General features: G+C 45.6%; 1 protein-coding gene across 1 annotated transcript in view; it reads left to right on the forward strand.

Annotated features, from left to right (window-relative positions):
• Positions 1-11,392: 11,392 nt before the first annotated feature.
• The window catches only part of mnat1 (MNAT1 component of CDK activating kinase), a 106,327-nt gene continuing 99,047 nt past the window's right edge, over positions 11,393-18,672 (forward strand). The window contains exon 1 of the mRNA XM_055865009.1: positions 11,393-12,239. The gene's annotated coding sequence lies outside the window, so the exon portion shown is untranslated. The remainder of the gene's footprint in view (positions 12,240-18,672) is intronic.

The raw sequence follows: 18,672 nt of genomic DNA on the forward strand, positions 1-18,672 counted from the left end.
ACATAAAACAGCTTGGCAAATTTACATTAAGTTGGCCAAATTATCTTGTAATTTCGAACATCTCCTAAACCCATAATGTCGACGAAACGCTCTGAAGAGCAGTGAAACGGCCTACACGTGAGTCACTGTATTTGTATACATGTAATAGTTGCTAATTGTAAAAAAAAAAAAAGTTTTCTATTTCGCGGATTTCACTTATCGCGGGTCATTTTCGGAACGTAACCCCCGCGATAAACGAGGGATTACTGTATACACTACCGTTTAAATGTTTGGGGTCACTTAGAAATGTCCTTGTTTTTGAAAGAAAAGCCCATTTCTTTCTGTCCATTAAAATAACATCAACATCAAATTGATCAGAAATACAGTGTAGACATTGTTAATGTTGTAAATTACTATTGTAGCTGGAAACGGCAGATTTTTTATGGAAAATCTCCACAGGCGTACAGAGGCCCATTATCAGCAACCATCACTCCTGTGTTCCAATGGCACGTTGTGTTAGCTAATCCAAGTTTATCATTTTAAAAGGATAATTGATCATTAGAAAAACCTTTTGCAATTACGCTAGCACATGCTGAAAACTGTTGTTCTGATTAAAGAAGCAATAAAACTGGCCTTCTTTAGACTAGTTGAGTATCTGGATCATTAGCATTTGTGGGTTCGATAACAGGCTCAAAATGGCCAGAAACAAAGACCTTTCTTCTGAAACTTGTCAGTCTGTTCTTGTTCTGAGAAATGAAGGCTATTCCATGAGACAAATTGTCAAGAAACTGAAGATCTGGTACAACGCTGTGTACTACTCCCTTCACAGAACAGAGCAAACTGGCTCTAACCAGAATAGAAAAAGGAGTGGGAGGCCCCGGTGCACAACTGAGCAAGAGGACAAGTACATAAGAGTGTCTAGTTTGAGAAACAGATGCCTCACAAGTACTCAACTGGCAGCTTCATTAAATAGTAACCGCAAAACACCAGTCTCAACGTCACCAGTGAAGAGGCGACTCCGGCATGCTAGCACTGTCCAGTGTCTGTGTTCTATTGCCCATCTTAATCTTTTCTTTTTATTGGCCAGTCTGAGATATGCAACTCTGCCTAGAAGGCCAGCATTCCAGAGTCGCCTCTTCACTCTTGAAGTTGAGACTGGTGTTTTGCGGGCACTATTTAATGAAGCTTCCATTTGAGGACTTGTGAGGCATCTGCCATTTTGAGCCTGTAATCGAACCCACAAATGCTAATGATCCAGATACTCAACTAGTCTAAAGAAGGCCAGTTTTATTGCTTCTTTAATCAGAACAACAGTTTTCAGCTGTGCTAACATAATTGCAAAAGGGTTTTCTAATGATCAATTATCCTTTTAAAATGATAAACTTGAATTAGCTAAACTTTTGAACAGTATGTATGTATATGTATGTATGTATGTATGTATGTATGTATGTATGTATGTATATGTATATGTGTATTACAATAAACATATATATATTTTACAATAAACATATATATATTTTACAATAAACAGAAACATACATAGACAATAACAACAGACATTACAAATTAATTCTACAGAACAGAACCGTTTCTCAAGTGTTGTAGAAGTATGTCTTAAAGAATTCAGTTTTCCAAGTCCACCCTTTCATCATGCTGTAGATTGTGCTTTTTACATTGCTCCAGACAGATCAATAGTTTGTGTCTGCCTGGTCCCTCTTGCCTCACTCACAATCTCACATTTGTTACAAGAAACAATTCAGAAATATGGAGCTATCATCTGACTGGTGCCTATGTAGTGAAGTCAATCAATGTGCATATCATCAAGATTCTCTGTGCACACAAAGGGCCTAATGTGAACTTTGATCCTCTGTCAACTTCCTTTCCTCAAACAATTATTAGAAATAAGTGTATATTGTTTTGACAATCGCTGGTGAGAGTTTTGTGAAATTAATAGGGGTTCAAATATGTGAAAGGGAAATAATGGGAAGAACACATGCAGGTCAGAAAAATAGAAATTTCACCAATGACAGTGTTCTATTATCAAGGGATGCACGAAGCACGCCGTAGGGCAGGCAGAATGGTCAAAACCGGGAAAACTAGGAAACAGGAACAAGAAAAAGACAGGAGCAAGGGGAAAAACGCTGGTAGGCTTGTCGAACAAAACAAACTGTCAACTGACAAACATTGAACACAGGTATAAATACACTGGGGATAATGGGGAAGATGGCGATACCTGGAGGGGGGGTGGAGACAAACACAAAGACAGGTGAAAGATCAGGGTGGGACAGTACCCCCCCTCTAGGGGCGCCACCTGGCATCCTACCTGGACGCATACCGGCGTTGGAAATCAGCGATGATGCCTGGGGACCCAGCACCTCTCCTCCAAGCTAAAACGATCCCAGTCAACCAGGCACTGGAATCCCCTGCCCTGAGGTTGAACCTTCAGGAGACGCCTCATTGTGTACGCCGGTTGGCCGGCTGATAACCCAGGGAACACTCAAAGGGAGAGAGACCCGCGGAGACGTCAGGAACCATAGTAGGCCACCAAAAGCGTTGTCGCACAAAGGCCAGGGTCCGACGGAAGCCCGGGTGGCAGGCAAGCTTGGAGGAGTGGGCCCACTCCAGAACCGAGGAGCGGAGAGCGTCAGGAACAAACATCCGGTTATTTGCCCCCCCCAGGATTCGGCTGGGAACCTGCTTCCCTATTACCCAGCTGAGTGCCCGTCGCCAGGCACGAGCTGGGAAGGATGGTCTCGGGTTCCGGGGGTGTAGCCGCGGGGCTATAGCGCGTGACAGCGCATTCGGCTTTACATTCTTGGATCCCAGTCGGTATGAGAGGGAGAAGTTGACCCACCTAGCTTGCCTGGAATTGAGACGCTTGGTGGTGCGGAGATATTCCAGGGTCTTGTGGTCGGTCTACACAACGAACGGATTATCTGCCCCCTCCAGCCAGTGCCTCCACTCCTCCAACACCACCTTCACCGCGAGAAGCTCACGATTTCCCACATCATAGTTCCTCTCCATGGCATTGAGGCAATGGGAGAAGAAGGCCAGCCCCCATTACGACATCCGAAGCATCGGCCTCCACCAATGGCAGGTAGGGTCAGGATGAACCAAGATGGGAGCTGCGGTGAATTTGTTTTTGAGATCCTGGAATGCCCGGTCAGCAGCTGAGGACCATGTGAACGGAACCTTGGGAGAGGTGAGTGCAGACAGGGGCAAGCCAGGGTGCTGTAACCCCAGATAAAGCGTTGATAAAAGTTGGCAAATCCCAGGAAATGTTGCAATTGCACTCTGGATGTAGACTGGGGCTAATCAACCACCACTCTTACCTTCCCAGAATTCATCTGTACACTCCCTGCAGCGATGATGTAACCCAGAAGAGAATGGTAGAGCGATGAAATTCGCAGGTTGCGGTTTTTCACCGTGATGTCGTTGAGGCCCCGGTAGTCGATGCCGGCGGGGGAGGCAGAAGGACAGATAAACTCTGCAGCTAGGGAGTCCACAATATATGTCTCCACAGCCTTGGTCTCTGGACCCAACAGAGAGAACAGCCGTCCCCGGAGCAGAGTGTGGCCTGGGAGAAGGTCGATCCCACAGTCATAGGGCCGGTACGGTGGAAGCGAAGTCTCCTGGGCCTTCCTGAACACCTCCCGGAGGTCCTGGTACTCCATGGGAATGGTGGAGCGGTCCGGGGCAACTTCCGAGCCCCCAGGAAGACTTCCCGGGGCAGGCTGCGCTGACCTCAGGCAATAAGCGTGGCAGAACGGGCTTCAGCCCATGATGGCACCAGCAGACCAGTCATTAAGGGGTTTGTGTCGCTGGAGCCAAGAGGATCCTAATACCACGGGAACCTGAGGAGACTTACTAAGCGTGAATTGGATCATCTCGCTGTGGTTCCCTGACACATGTACAGTAGGTTAATGGGGGTGGTATTGTGGCTGACCCGGCCTTTAGAGCGCCCGTCCAGAGCTCTAACGCCCATGGGAATGGAGAGGGGCTGAGTGGGATGCCCAGCTCGGACGCCAGGGTAGCGTCCATAAAGCTCTCATTGGTCACAGAGTCGATAAGTACCCAGAAAGATTTTAACTGGTTCCCCCACAGCAAGATGCCAAGAAAAGGGGTGCGAGTAAGGGGAGAGGAAAAGTTGTCCGTATGGCCCACCAGAGTACTCGCTCCTACCGGTGAGCCTGGTCTTTTAGTGGACAGGTGGCCACGAAATGACCAGTAGTCCCACAATGCAGGCCACTCTTCATGTGAAGCCTGTATAGCCGTTCGGCTGGGGACAGCCTAGTTGCATCAACTCAGGACTTCGGAGACTCTCGGGGGAACTCGGATAGCCTTGGGTTCTCTTGGCAACGGAGCCATCAGGTACTTCTGGGATGACTCGGAGCCGAGCTGGAAGCCTTGGGCGGGTGAGTGAAATTGAACCTCCTCTCCTTCCTTTGCTTCCGTCAAGGCAATGAGCGAGTTGAGATCCGTTGATAGTTCCCAGGCTGCAAGCTCGTACTTTACTTCCTCCGATACTCCTTGCAGGAACATGTCGAACAACGCTTCTGGGTTCCAGGTACTCTCAGCTGCCAACGTGCAGAAATCCACTGCATTATCTGCCACACTGCGGGAGTCTTGCTGAATTTGGATTAGCTTCTGGGCAGACTTTCTACCGAACAATGAAGCATCAAAAACTTTCTTCACCTCTGACACAAACTCCTCCAGACTGAAGCATACTGTTGTTCCCATACTGCCTTAGCCCAGGCGAGAGCCCTCCCGGACATCAGCGTGATGAGGTACGCTATCTTAGAGAGCTCCGAGGAGAAGGAGGAGGGCTGCAGCTCAATGATGAGGGAACACTGAGCGAGAAACGTCCGACAGGTACCCGACTCTCCATCAAAGCGTTCCGGGGGAGGTAAGCATGGTTCCTGGGAAATCGTGGTGGCCAGATGGCCAGCAGTCAGGTTACTGAGGGGCTGGAAACTTACCACCGTGGTAGGCTGCCTAACAGACAACCTGCAGAATTGTACCAGCAATGTGTTCAGTGCTCGGTCATGGCGTTCGGCCAAGGTCTGAACCCTTCAATGAGACCACGAAGCAACTCCTTGTGCCTTCCAATGGTGGCTCCTTGGGAGGAGATGGTGTTGCGGAGCTGGCCCATGTCTGCTGGGTCAGTCAACGCCAGTTCGTACTATCACATTTCAGGAGAAGACCCAGATGCAGACAGTAACAAAAGTTTATTACTAGAACAGGGTACAGGCAAAACAACAGGTCAAGGGCAGGCAGAGGTCAGTAATACAGGGTAGTGTGACAAGGTACAGAATGGCTCAGGCTCAGGATCAGGGCAGGCAGAATGGTCATAACCATGAAAACTAGAAAACAGGAACTAGAAAAAGACAGGAGCAATGGGAAAAACGCTGGTAGGCTTGTCGAACCAAGCAAACTGGCAACAGACAAACAGAGAACATAGGTATAAATACACTGGGGATAATGGGGACAATGGGCGACACCTGGAGGGGGGTGGAGACAAGCACAAAGACAGGTGAAACAGATCAGGGTGTGACACGCTGGGTGATTGTGGTCAGTTTGCCGACAGCAAAGTCAATGACTCTAGTCTGTAAAAAATCTTTAAATGTTGATGCATGACTGTTTATTCCAAACCAAGCATGCTGCACATTGTTATGAAACATTAAGTGTATTTCTTGTGTTAAGTAAAGAATAGGTATTACAGTTTTTTCTTACATTTATTTATTTTATTTATATTTCACCCTTATTTAACCAGGTAGGCAAGTTGAGAAGAATTTCTCATTTACAATTGCGACCATGCCAAGATAAAGCAAAGCAGTTCGACACAACAATCAACACAGATTTACATATGGAGTAAAACAAATATACAGTCAATAATACAGTAGAAAAATAAGTCTACATACAATGTGAGCAAATGAGGTGAGATAAGGGAGGTAAAGGCAAAAAAAGGCCATGGTGGCGAAGTAAATACAATATAGCAAGTAAAACACTGGAATGGTAGATTTGCAGTGGAAGAATGTGCAAAGTAGAAATAGAAATAATGGTGTGCAAAGGAGCTAAATAAATAAATAAATACAGTAGGGGAAGAGGTAGTTGTTTGGGCTAAATTATAGATGGGCTATGTACAGGTGCAGTAATCTGTGAGCTGCTCTGACAGCTGGTGCTTAAAGCTAGTGAGGGAGATAAGTGTTTCCAGTTTCAGAGATTTTTGTAGTTCGTTCCAGTCATTGGCAACAGAGAACTGGAAGGAAAGGCGGCCAAAGTAGGAATTTGCTTTGGGGGTGACCAGAGAGATATACCTGCTGGAGCGCGTGCTACAGGTGGGTGCTGCTATGGTGACCAGCAAGCTGAGATAAGGGAGGACTTTACCTAGCAGAGACTTGTAGATGACCTGGAGCCAGTGGGTTTGGCGACGAGTATGAAGCGAGTGCCAGCCAACGAGAGCATACAGGTCGCAGTGGTGGGTAGTATATGGGGCTTTGGTGACAAAACGGATGGCACTGTGATAGACTGCATCCAATTTATTGAGCAGGGTATTGGAGGCTATTTTGTAAATGACATCGCCGAAGTCGAGGATCGGTAGGATGGTCAGTTTTACGAGGGTATGTTTGGCAGCATGAGTGAAGGATGCTTTGTTGCGAAATAGGAAGCCAATTCTAGATTTAACTTTGAATTGGAGATGTTTGATGTGAGTCTGGAAGAAGAGTTTATAGTCTAACCAGACACCTACTGTAGGTATTTGTTGTTGTCCACATATTCTAAGCCGAACCATCCAGAGTAGTGATGTTGGACAGGCGGGCAGGTGTAGGCAGCGATCGGTTGAAGGGCATGCATTTAGTTTTACTTGTATTTAAGAGCAGTTGGAGGCAACGGAAGGAGAGTTGTATGGCATTGAAGCTCGTCTGGAGGTTTGTTAACACAGTGTCCAAAGAAGGGCCAGAAGTATACAGAATGGTGTCGTCTGCGTAGAGGTGGATCAGAGACTCCCCAGCAGCAAGAGCGACATCATTGATGTATACAGAGAAGAGAATCGGACCAAGAATTGAACCCTGTGGCTATTACGTTCCCCAGTTTCTGTGTTGTATTTTAGTGTGTGTGTTTCAGGAGATGGCTTCCTGGAAGCCTCCCCAACCAGCTGATTGGTCGACCCCAGGCTAATTAATGATTGGAGCTGACTCCGCCCCCTCGTCAAGAAGCAGCTGACTCTAATTCCCATCACCATAATCACCATCACCTCTAATCACCACCAGAGAGAGAGAGAGAGAGAGAGAGAGAGAGAGAGAGAGAGAGAGAGAGAGAGAGAGAGAGAGAGAGAGAGAGAGAGAGAGAGAGAGAGAGAGAGAGAGAGAGAGAGAGAGAGAGAGAGAGAGAGAGAGAGAGAGAGAGAGAGAGAGAGAGAGAGAGAGAGAGAGAGAGAGAGATTTTTTTCTGGAGTATTTGATAGTGATAAAGTGTTGGTTGTTTCTCAAAGATATTTGGTATGTACTATGTTAGTTGTTGCTGAGGGAGCTGATTGGTTATGTCTGTTATATGTTATAGGACGCACTGTTTTGATTATTGAAATTGTTAATAATTATTCTGTTTCATTTGTTCCCAGGGGGGAAGGGGAAGGCACTTTGGGAGTGCTTAGGCAAGAGGCCCGAGGCCATACATATACCCGTAGTATATTCAATGTCTAGGCACACTAGGTAAGACCTGGGCGGACCACCCCCTGTATTTTGGTTAGGGCACCAGGTGGTGCTAAGTTAGGTAAGTTAAGTGGGTAGGCAGGTTAGATAGGAGAGGGGGAGCTTTGATATTTACTTTCTTTCCTTTGGTCCTTTCGTAACATAATGGGGGCTCATCCGGGATTCTATTAAACCCACCGGACCCTGCTGCACTGAGTTTTCTGTGGTTAGTGATTGAGGTGTGATGGTAGGTTGTGAGTTTGGATGACTTGTTTAGTTTGTGTGTTCAGTATATTGTTGTGTACAAGATGGCTGCCTCAGCCATCTCCAAGTTCATTGAAGCGCCCTCTATTGATTGTTTGTTGAGGTTTCGAAAAGTAGACCTTTTAGCTATAGCTGACCATTATGGATTCAGTATCCCTGAGAAAGCCCTGAAGGCTGAGCTTTTGGTGCTAGTCAGGGAGGGATTAGTAAGAGAAAGAATTCTCTCATTGCAAGGAGAGGAGACGGGTAGACCTTCCGATGTCAAGTCGGAGGACAGGGCGAAAGAAGGGGTTGCTCGTACCCCCTTTACATTGCCTCGATTCGATTCTTTATCTTCTGCTTCAGGTCGTTCAGACGGGACTGCTAGGCTGAAGGTGAGGCTGGCCCGGTTAGAAATGGAGCAAAAAGATAAGGAGAGACAAATGCATTTGGATCTTGAAATTAGGAAAATAGAAGCCGACAAGGAGGTGAGGATCCGACAGCTAGAGCTAGATGCTGGCTCCAGTGCGACTCCACAAGCTGCTCATCATCAAGCCCACTTCGATGTGAGTAAAAATATAGCTTTAGTCCCTCCATTCCGAGAGTCGGAAGTTGATTCCTATTTCTCTGCGTTTGAGCGTGTGGCCGCTGCGCTACATTGGCCACTTGAGGTTTGGCCGCTCCTGTTACAATGTAAATTGTCTGGGAAAGCCCAGGAAGTAGTAGCTGCTCTCTCCCTGGAAGACAGTTTACACTACGAAACAGTTAAAACTACTGTGTTGCGGGCTTATGAGTTGGTGCCTGAAGCTTATAGACAGCGCTTCAGGAACCACAAGAAACCCTCTCACCGTACTTTTGTTGAGTTTGCTAGGGACAAAGAGTCTCCCTCTTTTTAGAGGCGTGCGTAACAGTGGCACCCCCATAGAGACTGTCAGAGGCCCGGACAACAGGCCCTTTGATTTGACACAATGAACTCTATCTGAGAAGTAGTTGGTGAACCAGGCGAGGCAATCATTTGAGAAACCAAGGCTATCGAGTCTGCCGATGAGGATGTGGTGATTGACAGAGTCGAAAGCCTTGGCCAGGTCAATGAATACGGCTGCACAGTATTGTTTCTTATCGATGGCAGTTAAGATATCGTTTAGGACTTTGAGCGTGGCTGAGGTGCACCCATGACCAGCTCTGAAACCAGATTGCATAGCGGAGAAGGTGCGGTGGGATTCAAAATGGTCGGTAATCTGTTTGTTGACTTGGCTTTTGAAGACCTTAGAAAGGCAGGGTAGGATAGATATAGGTCTGTCGCAGTTTGGGTCAAGAGTGTCCCCCCCCTTTGAAGAGGGGGATGACCGCAGCTGCTTTCCAATCTTTGGGAATCTCAGACGACACGAAAGAGAGATTGAACAGGCTAGTAATAGGGGTTGCAACAATTTTGGCAGATCATTTTAGAAAGAAAGGGTCCAGATTGTCTAGCCCGGCTGATTTGTAGGGGTCCAGATTTTGCAGCTCTTTCAGAACATCAGCTGACTGGATTTGGGAGAAGGAGAAATGGGGAAGGCTTGGGCGAGTTGCTGTGGGGGGTATTCGATGCTAATGCAGAACGTCATAGGATGTTTTTGTGTTGGTTAAGGGCAGTCAGGTCTGAAGAGAACCAAGGGCTATATCTGTTCCTGGTTCTAAATTTCTTGAATGGGGCATGCTTATTTAAGATGGTGAGGAAGGCATTTAAAAAAATAACAACCAGGCATCCTCTACTGACGGGATGAGGTCAATATCCTTCCAGGATACCCGGGCCAGGTCGATTAGAATGGCCTGCTCGCTGAAGTGTGTCAGCGAGCGTTTGACGGTGATGAGTGGAGGTCATTTGACCGCTGACCCATTACAGATGCAGGTAATGAGGCAGTGATCGCTGAGATCTTGGTTGAAAACATTAGAGGTGTATTTAGAGGGCAAGTTGGTTAGGATGATATCTATGAGGGTTCCCGTGTTTACGGCTTTGGTGTGGTACCTGGTAGGTTCATTGATAATTTGTGTGAGATTGAGTGCATCAAGCTTAGATTGTAGGATGGCTGGGTTGTTAAGCATGTCCCAGTTTAGGTCACCTAGCAGCACGAGCTCTGAAGATAGATAGGGGGCAATCAGTTCACATATGGTGTCCAGAGCACAGCTGGGGGCAGAGGGTGGTCTATAGCAGGTGGCAACGGTGAGAGACTTGTTTTTAGAGAGGTGGATTTTTAAAAGTAATAGTTCAAATTGTTTGGGTACAGACCTGGATAGTAGGACAGAACTCTGCAGGCTATCTCTGCAGTAGATTGCAACACCGCCCCTTTTGGCCGTTCTATCTTGTCTGAAAATTTTGTAGTTGGGGATGGAGATTTCAGAGTTTTTGGTGGTCTTCCTAAGCCAGGATTCAGACACGGCTAGGACATCTGGGTTGGCAGAGTGTGCTAAAGCAGTGAATAAAACAAACTGAGGGAGGAGGCTTCTAATGTTAACATGCATGAAACCAAGGCTATTACGGTTACTGAAGTCATCAAAAGAGAGCGCCTGGGGAATAGGAGTGGAGCTAGGCACGGCAGGGCCTGGATTCACCTTTACATCACCAGAGGAACAGAGGAGGAGTAGGATAAGGGTACGGCTAAAAGCTATGAGAATTGGTCGTCTGGGACGTCCGGAACAGAGAGTAAAAGGAGGTTTCTGGGGGAGATAAAATAGCTTCAAGGTATAATGTACAAACAAAGGTATGGTAGGATGTGAATACAGTGGAGGTAATATAGTGCATTTGGAAAGTATTCAGACTCCACCCCCTCCCTTGACTTTTTCCACATTTTGTCAGGTTACAGCCTTATTCTAAAACTGATTCAATTGTTTTACCCCCTCTTCAATCTACACACAATACCCCATAATGACTAAGCAAAAACAGGCAGGCCGAGAGTTCTTCAGGTGCCTTTTAACAAACTCCAAGCAGGCTGTCATGTGCATTTTACTGAGGAGTGGCTTCTGTCTGGCCACTCCACCATAAAGGCCTGATTGTCCTTGTGGAAGGTTCTCCCATCTCAAGAGGAACTCTGGAGCTCTGGTAGAGTGACCATCAGGTTCTCTGTCACCTTCCTGACCAAGGCCCTTCTCCCTTGATGGCTCAGTTTGGCTGCAGACATTTTTTGGTACCCTTCCCCAGATCTTTGCCTTGATACAATCATGTCTCGGAGCTCTACGGACAATTCCTTCAACCTCATGGCTTGGTTTTTGCTCTGACAACTGTGGGACCTTATATAAACTAGGGATGCACGATATATCAGTGAATATATTGGAATCGGACGATATTAGCTAAAAATGCCAACATCGACGTCGGCCCGATGTCTAGTTTAACGCCGATGTGCAAAACCGATGTCAAAGCTGACGTGCCTACCTATATAACGTAGTTACATGACGTAATGACGCCACGCATATTTTGTGCTACACGCGCAACACAGCATTCCTAACCTAGACCACAATGTCTGCGGTGTGGATCGAGACGTCAACAAGTCGAGCAGTCATTTGAAAAAGTAAGAATCATTTCAGTCAGAAAACTCAAAGGCGAAATCCATTAACGGCAAGATAATGGAATTCATTGCCCTTGACAATCAACCGTTCTCTGTTGTGGGTGATGTTGGCTTTTTCCGACTGGTCGAGCACCACTACACACGACCAAGTGCGCTATTTTTCAGATGTTGCCCTACCGGAGATACACAGTAATAGCGTCACTGCTATTAGCTTCACTACTGACATTTGGACCAGCGATATCAGCCCCATGAGCATGCTGAGTCTGACGGCATAGTGGGTCGTCGAGGATTTCGTTCTGAGGAAAGTCGTATTTCACACACATGAATGTGCTGGTTGTCATACCGCTGCTGCCATTTCAATGGCATTTTAGAACATGTTTGGAACATGAACACACTAGCCAGCTCCATTCAAACAACTGACTCGAGAAATAAGCTCATCAACTGCACCTGCAACAGACGTGATACCCTCTGTCATGGCATTGAAACGCCTGCTCAACAAAACTGCTGACACAAGCTGTGAACAAGCGAGTCGGTGGCATTCTCTCTTTACTGTGTCACCATCATGCTCGATGCTATGTACAAGGACCGCTACTTCGATGCAGACAAGAAACAGGGTTTACGTGAAATGTTACATACACAGCTGGACAGGATGGAAATGGACACAGTGACAGTGCGTACCGAGGAAGAGAGGCCACAGACAGACAGAGCTGAAACTTCACTGCTTGACATGTATGATGAAATCCTGGTTGGGAATGAAATGACTGAACAAATGAACAACAAAACAGCACAGGAAGTAAGTGAAAGAAATAGGTTTTGATTATGTTTTACTGGTAATGGGGATATACATTACTGTTCAAAAGTTTGGGGTCACTTAGAAATATCCCTATTTATGAAAGAAAAGCACATTAGATTGTCTAGTTTGAGAAACAGATGCCTCACAAGTCCTCAACTGGCAGCTTCATTAAATAATACCCGCAAAACACAACCTCCCACTCCTCTTTCTATTTTGGTTACTGCCAGTTTGCGCTGTTCTGTGAAGGGAGTAGTACACAGCGTTGTACGAGATCGTCAATTTCTTGGCAATTTCTCGCATGGAATAGCCTTCATTTTTCAGAACAAGAATTGACGAGTTTTAGAAGAAAGGTCTTTGTTTCTGGCCCTTTTGAGCCTGTTATCGAACACACAAATGCTGATGCTCCAGATAGTCAACTAGTCTAAAGAAGGCCAGTTTTATTGCTTCTTTAATCAGAACAACAGTTTTCAGCTGTGCTAACATAATTGCAAAAGGGTTTTCTAATGATCAATTATCCTTTTAAAATGATCAACTTGGATTAGCTAACACAACGTGCCATTGGAACACAGGAGTGATGGTTGCTGATAATCGGTCTCTGTACGCCTATGTAGATATTCCATAAAAATTATCAGTTTCCAGCTACAATAGTCATTTACAACATTAACAATATCTACACTGTATTTCTGATCAATTTGATGTTATTGTAATGGACAGAAAAAATGTACTTTTCTTTCAAAAACAAGGACATTTCTAAATGACCCCAAACTTTTGAACGGTAATGTACGTAAATGCCAACAAAATAACTTTTTGGTCAGTGTGGTGTATGTGTGTGTGTGTAACCTTTATTTAACTAGGCAAGTCAGTTAAGAACAAATTCTTATTTACAATGACGGCCTACCCGGACGACCCTGGGCCAATTGTGCGCTGCCCTATGGGACTCCCAATCACGGCCGGATGTGATACTGTCACACCCTGACCTTAGATATCTCTGTTCTTCTACATATTTTGTTTAGGTTTGAGTGTGACTAGGGTGGGTACGCTAGTTTTGTATGTCTAGGGTTTTTGTATGTCTAGGGTTTTTGTATGTCTAGGGGTGTTGTATGTCTAGGGGTTTTGTATGTCTATGTTGGCCTGATTGGTTGGTTGGTTGGTTGGTTGGTTGGTTGGTTGGTTGGGTTTCAGTTGATTAAAATTATGTGGAAATCTACTCACAGATACGTGACACGTGACAGATATAGCCTGGATTCGAATCAGGGACTGTAGTGACGCCTCTTGCATTGAGATGCAGTGCCTTAGACCGCTGCGTCCGTGTATGTGTTAACTATTTAACTGTACTAGAATGCTTAAATGGCCGCAGAAATGTTAAATATCGGTTATCGGTATCAGGGTTTTTTTGGCAAGGAAAATATCGGATATCGGTATCTGCCAAAAATGTCATATCGGTGCATCACTACAATAGACGTGTGTGCCTTTCCAAATCATGACCAATCAATTGAATTTACTACAGATGGACTCCAATCAAGTTGTAGAAACATCTCAAGGATGATCAATGGAAACAGGATGCACCTGAGCTCAATTTCGAGTCTCATAGCAAAGGGTCTGAATATTTATGTAAATAAGGTATTTCTGTTTTATATTTTAATACATTTGCTAAAACTTCTAAAAACCAGTTTTTGCTTTGTCATTATGGGGTATTGTGTGTAGATTGATTGTGGGGGGGAAACGATTTAATAAGGCTGTAACTTAACAAAATGTGGAAAAAGTCAAGGGGTCAAGCGAGCAGTATGTCAAGAAGCAGTGTGGCTTTGCAGGGGCGTGTTTCGGAGGACACATGGCTCTCGACCTTCGCCTCTCTCTAGTCCGTAGGGGAGTTGCAGCAATGGGACAAGACTGTAACTACCAATTGGATGTCACAAAATTGGGGAGAAAAAGGGATAAAAGTACACAAACAAAAAAAGACTCTCAGACCATGAGGAACAAGATTCTCTGGTCTGATGAAACCAAGATTGAACTCTGGTCTGAATGCCAAGCGTCACGTTTGGAGGAAACCTGACCCCATCCCTACAGTGAAGCATGGTGGTGGCAGCATCATTCTGTGGGGATGTTTTTCAGTGGCAGGGACTGGGAGACTAGTCAAGATTGAGGGAAAGATGAACAGAGCAAAGTATAGAGAGATCCTTGATGAAAACCTGCTCCAGAGCGCTCAGTACCACAGACTGGGGCGAAGGTTCACCTTCCAATAGGACAACGACCCTAAGCTCACAACCAAGACAACACAGGATTGGCTTCGGGACAAATGTCAATGTCCTTGAGTGGCCCAGCCACCCGATCGAACATCTCTGCAGAGACCTGAAAATAGCTGTGCAGCGACTCTCCACATCCAACCTGGCAGAGCTTGAGAGGATCTGCAGAGAAGAATGGGAAAAACTCACCAAATACAGGTGTGCTAAGCTTGTAGCGTCTTACCCAAGAAGATTCAAGGCTGTAATCACTGCCAAAGGTGCTTCAATAATGTACTGAGTATAGGGTCTGAATAAATTTAAATGTTTTTTAATTTTAATACATTTGCAAACATTTCTAAAAACCTGTTTTTGCTTTGTCATTATGGGGTATTGTGTGTAGTTTGATGACGGGGGAAAACAATTGAATCCATTTTAGAATAAGGCTGTAACATAATAAAAATGTGGAAAAAGTCAAGGGGTCTGAATACTTTCTGAATGCACTGTATAACAGACATGATCAGGTTATCCTCCTGCAACAATGCTGTTATTTAGATCAAACATACAGTTACGTTTACTTATTACATCTAAGGTTCAAAGTTCAAGATCAGGGGTCTCCCTGATTATACTTAATTTGACAAAAAAATGCATTTACATATATTTAAATTGCTCTAGTTTATTCTCTCTTACTCTCCACATCCACTAAAATTACCACACACAAGGCATGATAGACATGAATCAGTTTGATGATATAACTTGAGTGTGTGACATCAAGGTTAGAATTAAGGGCATATACAAACTGCAAAATGCCAGTTTAGATTCCTTGATTCATTAAAGAACGCATTAATTTATCCTTTGAAACGAGAGTAGAACAACAAAGGCTCGTGTAAAATATTATCACCCACTAGATGGAGACTGTGACTATAAAAATGCATCAAAGACAACATGCTTTGTTCCAGTAAATAGCCTAACAGTGACGCCACTGTTTCAGATTCAGAAAACTTTAATGTCCTCAGAGAGTCAATTAATTTTGCAGCGGTCATTAAACATATCACATATAAACATTTCAAATAAATAGCAAAGGCTATTTTCAAGCAAATAGTCAGGGTATGTGCAGTTACATAGCGCAAGTGTTAAGTGCAATTAGTCCAACATTTTGTTGAATTGCAGAATTGCATTCGGAATAAAAGAGTACTTGGCCCTATTTTTTAAACTTTAGGTAGGCTGTACCTGTGTCCAGGGGGAAGGAGCTGAGTGGAGTGGATGGGAATAGTCAACCGCTATTGTATTTGCCTTCTGGAGGGCTCTGCCCAAGTAGAGAGATGACAGTTCTTACTGTTGCTGCCCATGATTTCCCCACAAGTCCTGACTATCTTGCCCAACTTATTTTTTCTGTGCAACCTTGATATTCTCAAACCAGCAGGTCAAGCTGTAGGACAGAATGCTCTCAATGAATGATATATAAGAGAACCAGGATGATTAGAACAACTGATATGTGATGTCTCTTGACTGTCTGTTTTATAAAGGGTTACCTTGTTGTTTGAGATTAGTAGGTGTCCTTAACTAATCTCCAGTATTCTCTGTATTACTTATTATTTGTTCCCACTGGGCACAGATGTAATTTCAACGTCAATTCTATGCTGATTCAAGGTAATTTCATTGAAATGACATGGAGACAACGTGGATTAAACCAGTGTGTGCCCAGTGGATTGTTTTTTTAGCACAATTTTTCTGTCAATAAAGTCTTTGAAGACATGCTTTTTGGAAAAACCAAACAAATATGTCAGCATGAATTTCAGAAAAAAGGTGCGTCAATCACTGTGTCATCATGGTGTGTCACTGAGCTCACACTTGTGCACATCTTGATGAGTACACGACTCCACTCATCTTGAATTAAACACTATGTATGTGTATGTTAAGTACGGGACAGGCCACATGAGCTCCCCAGGTTTTAGGTAGTCCACCTCATCTCACATTGTCCAGTAAAAATGTCTTATCTTGCAGTAATTCAACATTGCCACATGGTGGCGAAAAAGACCAATATTATATGTCCTAACTCAGTCAGGGATGGGCAACTCCAGCCTCACTCGAAGGCTGCAGTGTCTGCTGGTTCTCTTTTCCCCATTACACTTTATTGATCCATTCATGTCACTTATTGTTCAGAAAGTGCACACACATGGTTTTCCAGTCACTGATTTGGAGGAAATAACCAAAACCAGCAGACTCTGTGGCGCCCAACGATTGGAGTTGCCCAAAATCATAGTTTGAAACTATTTTTACCCCTTTTTCATGATATCCAATTGGTAGTTACAGTCTTCTCCCTTCGCTCAACTCTCCTACGGACTGGGGAGAAACGAAGGTCAAGAGCCATGCGTCCTCCGAAACACAACCCTGCCAAGCCGTACTTGCTTCTTGACACACTGCTCGCTTAACCCGGAAGCCAGCCGCACCAATGTGTTGGAGGAAACACCGTTCCGCTGGCAACCGAAGTCAGGTTGCAGGTACCCGGCCCCCGCCACAAGGAGTCGCTAGAGCGCGACGGGACATGGAAATCCCAGCAGGCCAAACCCTCCACTAACCCGGACAATGCTGGGCCAATTGTGCGCCACCTCATGGATCTCCCGGTCACAGCCGGCTGTGTCACAGCCTGGGATCGAACCCGGGTCTGTAGTGACACCTCAAGCGCTTGCGATGCAGTGCCTTAAACCGCTGCACCACTCGGGAGGCCTGACATTGCAGATTTTGTCTATTTTGTCTATTACCCTCTTGGCGCCAACCAGCTCTATGGGGCCATATTGGGCACGATTCACATGGCCATATCTCCATAAATAATTGGTACATACAGCCCAATGATGGCTTAAAATGTTTGAGGGAGTCTGGAAAACACAGTTTTCATGGCTAGTGTAAACACTCTAAAAGTTATAGAAATGTGGCAGGAATCCTGCCGTGCACACCTCACTTTCTGTGAAATCCCATAGGAATGCATTTTGTCCAGCAGAGCGAACGGTAACCCATTTTAACAAAATACACTGATCAAAAAAATAAAGGGAACACTTAAACAACACAATGTAACTCCAAGTCAATCACACTTCTGTGAAATCAAACTGTCCACTTAGGAAGCAACACTGATTAACAGCACATGCTGTTGTGCAAATGGAATAGACAAAAGGTGGGAATTATAGGCAATTAGCAAGACACCCCCAATAAAGGAGTGATTCTGCAGGTGGTGACCACAGACCACTTCTCAGTTCCTATGCTTCCTGGCTGATGTTTTGGTCACTTTTGAATGCTGGCGGTGCTCTCACTCTAGTGGTAGCACGAGATGGAGTCTACAACCCACACAAGTGGCTCAGGTAGGGCAGACCATCCAGGATGGCACATTAATGCGAGCTGTGACAAGAAGGTTTGCTGTGTCTGTCAGCGTAGTGTCCAGAGCATGGAGGCACTACCAGGAGACAGGCTAGTACATCAGGAGACGTGGAGGAGGCCGTAGGAGGGCAACAACCCAGCAGCAGGACCGCTACCTCCGCCTTTGTGCAAGGAGGTGCACTGCCAGAGCCCTGCAAAATGACCTCCAGCAGGCCACAAATGTGCATGTGTCAGCATATGGTCTCACAAGGGGTCTGAGGATCTCATCTCGGTACCTAATGGCAGTCAGGCTACATCTGGCGAGCACATGGAGGGCTGTGCGGTCCCACAAAGAAATGCCACCCCACACCATGACTGACCCACCGCCAAACCGGTCATGCTGGAGGATGTTGCAGGCAGCAGAACGTTCTCCACGGCGTCTCCAGACTCTGTCACGTCTGTCACATGTGCTCATGTGCTCAGTGTGAACCTGCTTTCATCTGTGAAGAGCACAGGGCGCCAGTGGCGAATTTGCCAATCTTGGTGTTCTCTGGCAAATGCCAAACGTCCTGCACGGTGCTGGGCTGTAAGCACAACCCCCACCTGTGGACGTCGGGCCCTCATACCACCCTCATGGAGTCTGTTTCTGACCGTTTGAGCAGATACATGCACATTTGTGGCCTGCTGGATGTCATTTTGCAGGGCTCTGGCAGTGCACCTCCTGGCACAAAGGCAGAGGTAGCGGTCCTGCTGCTGGGTTGTTGCCCTCCTACGGCCTCGTCCACGTCTCCTGATGTACTGGCCTGTCTCCTGGTAGCGCCTCCATGCTCTGGACACTACGCTGACAGACACAGCAAACCTTTTTG

This window comes from Salvelinus fontinalis, chromosome 16, assembly GCF_029448725.1.
Source record: "Salvelinus fontinalis isolate EN_2023a chromosome 16, ASM2944872v1, whole genome shotgun sequence".
Classification (NCBI taxonomy): Eukaryota; Metazoa; Chordata; class Actinopteri; order Salmoniformes; family Salmonidae; genus Salvelinus; species Salvelinus fontinalis.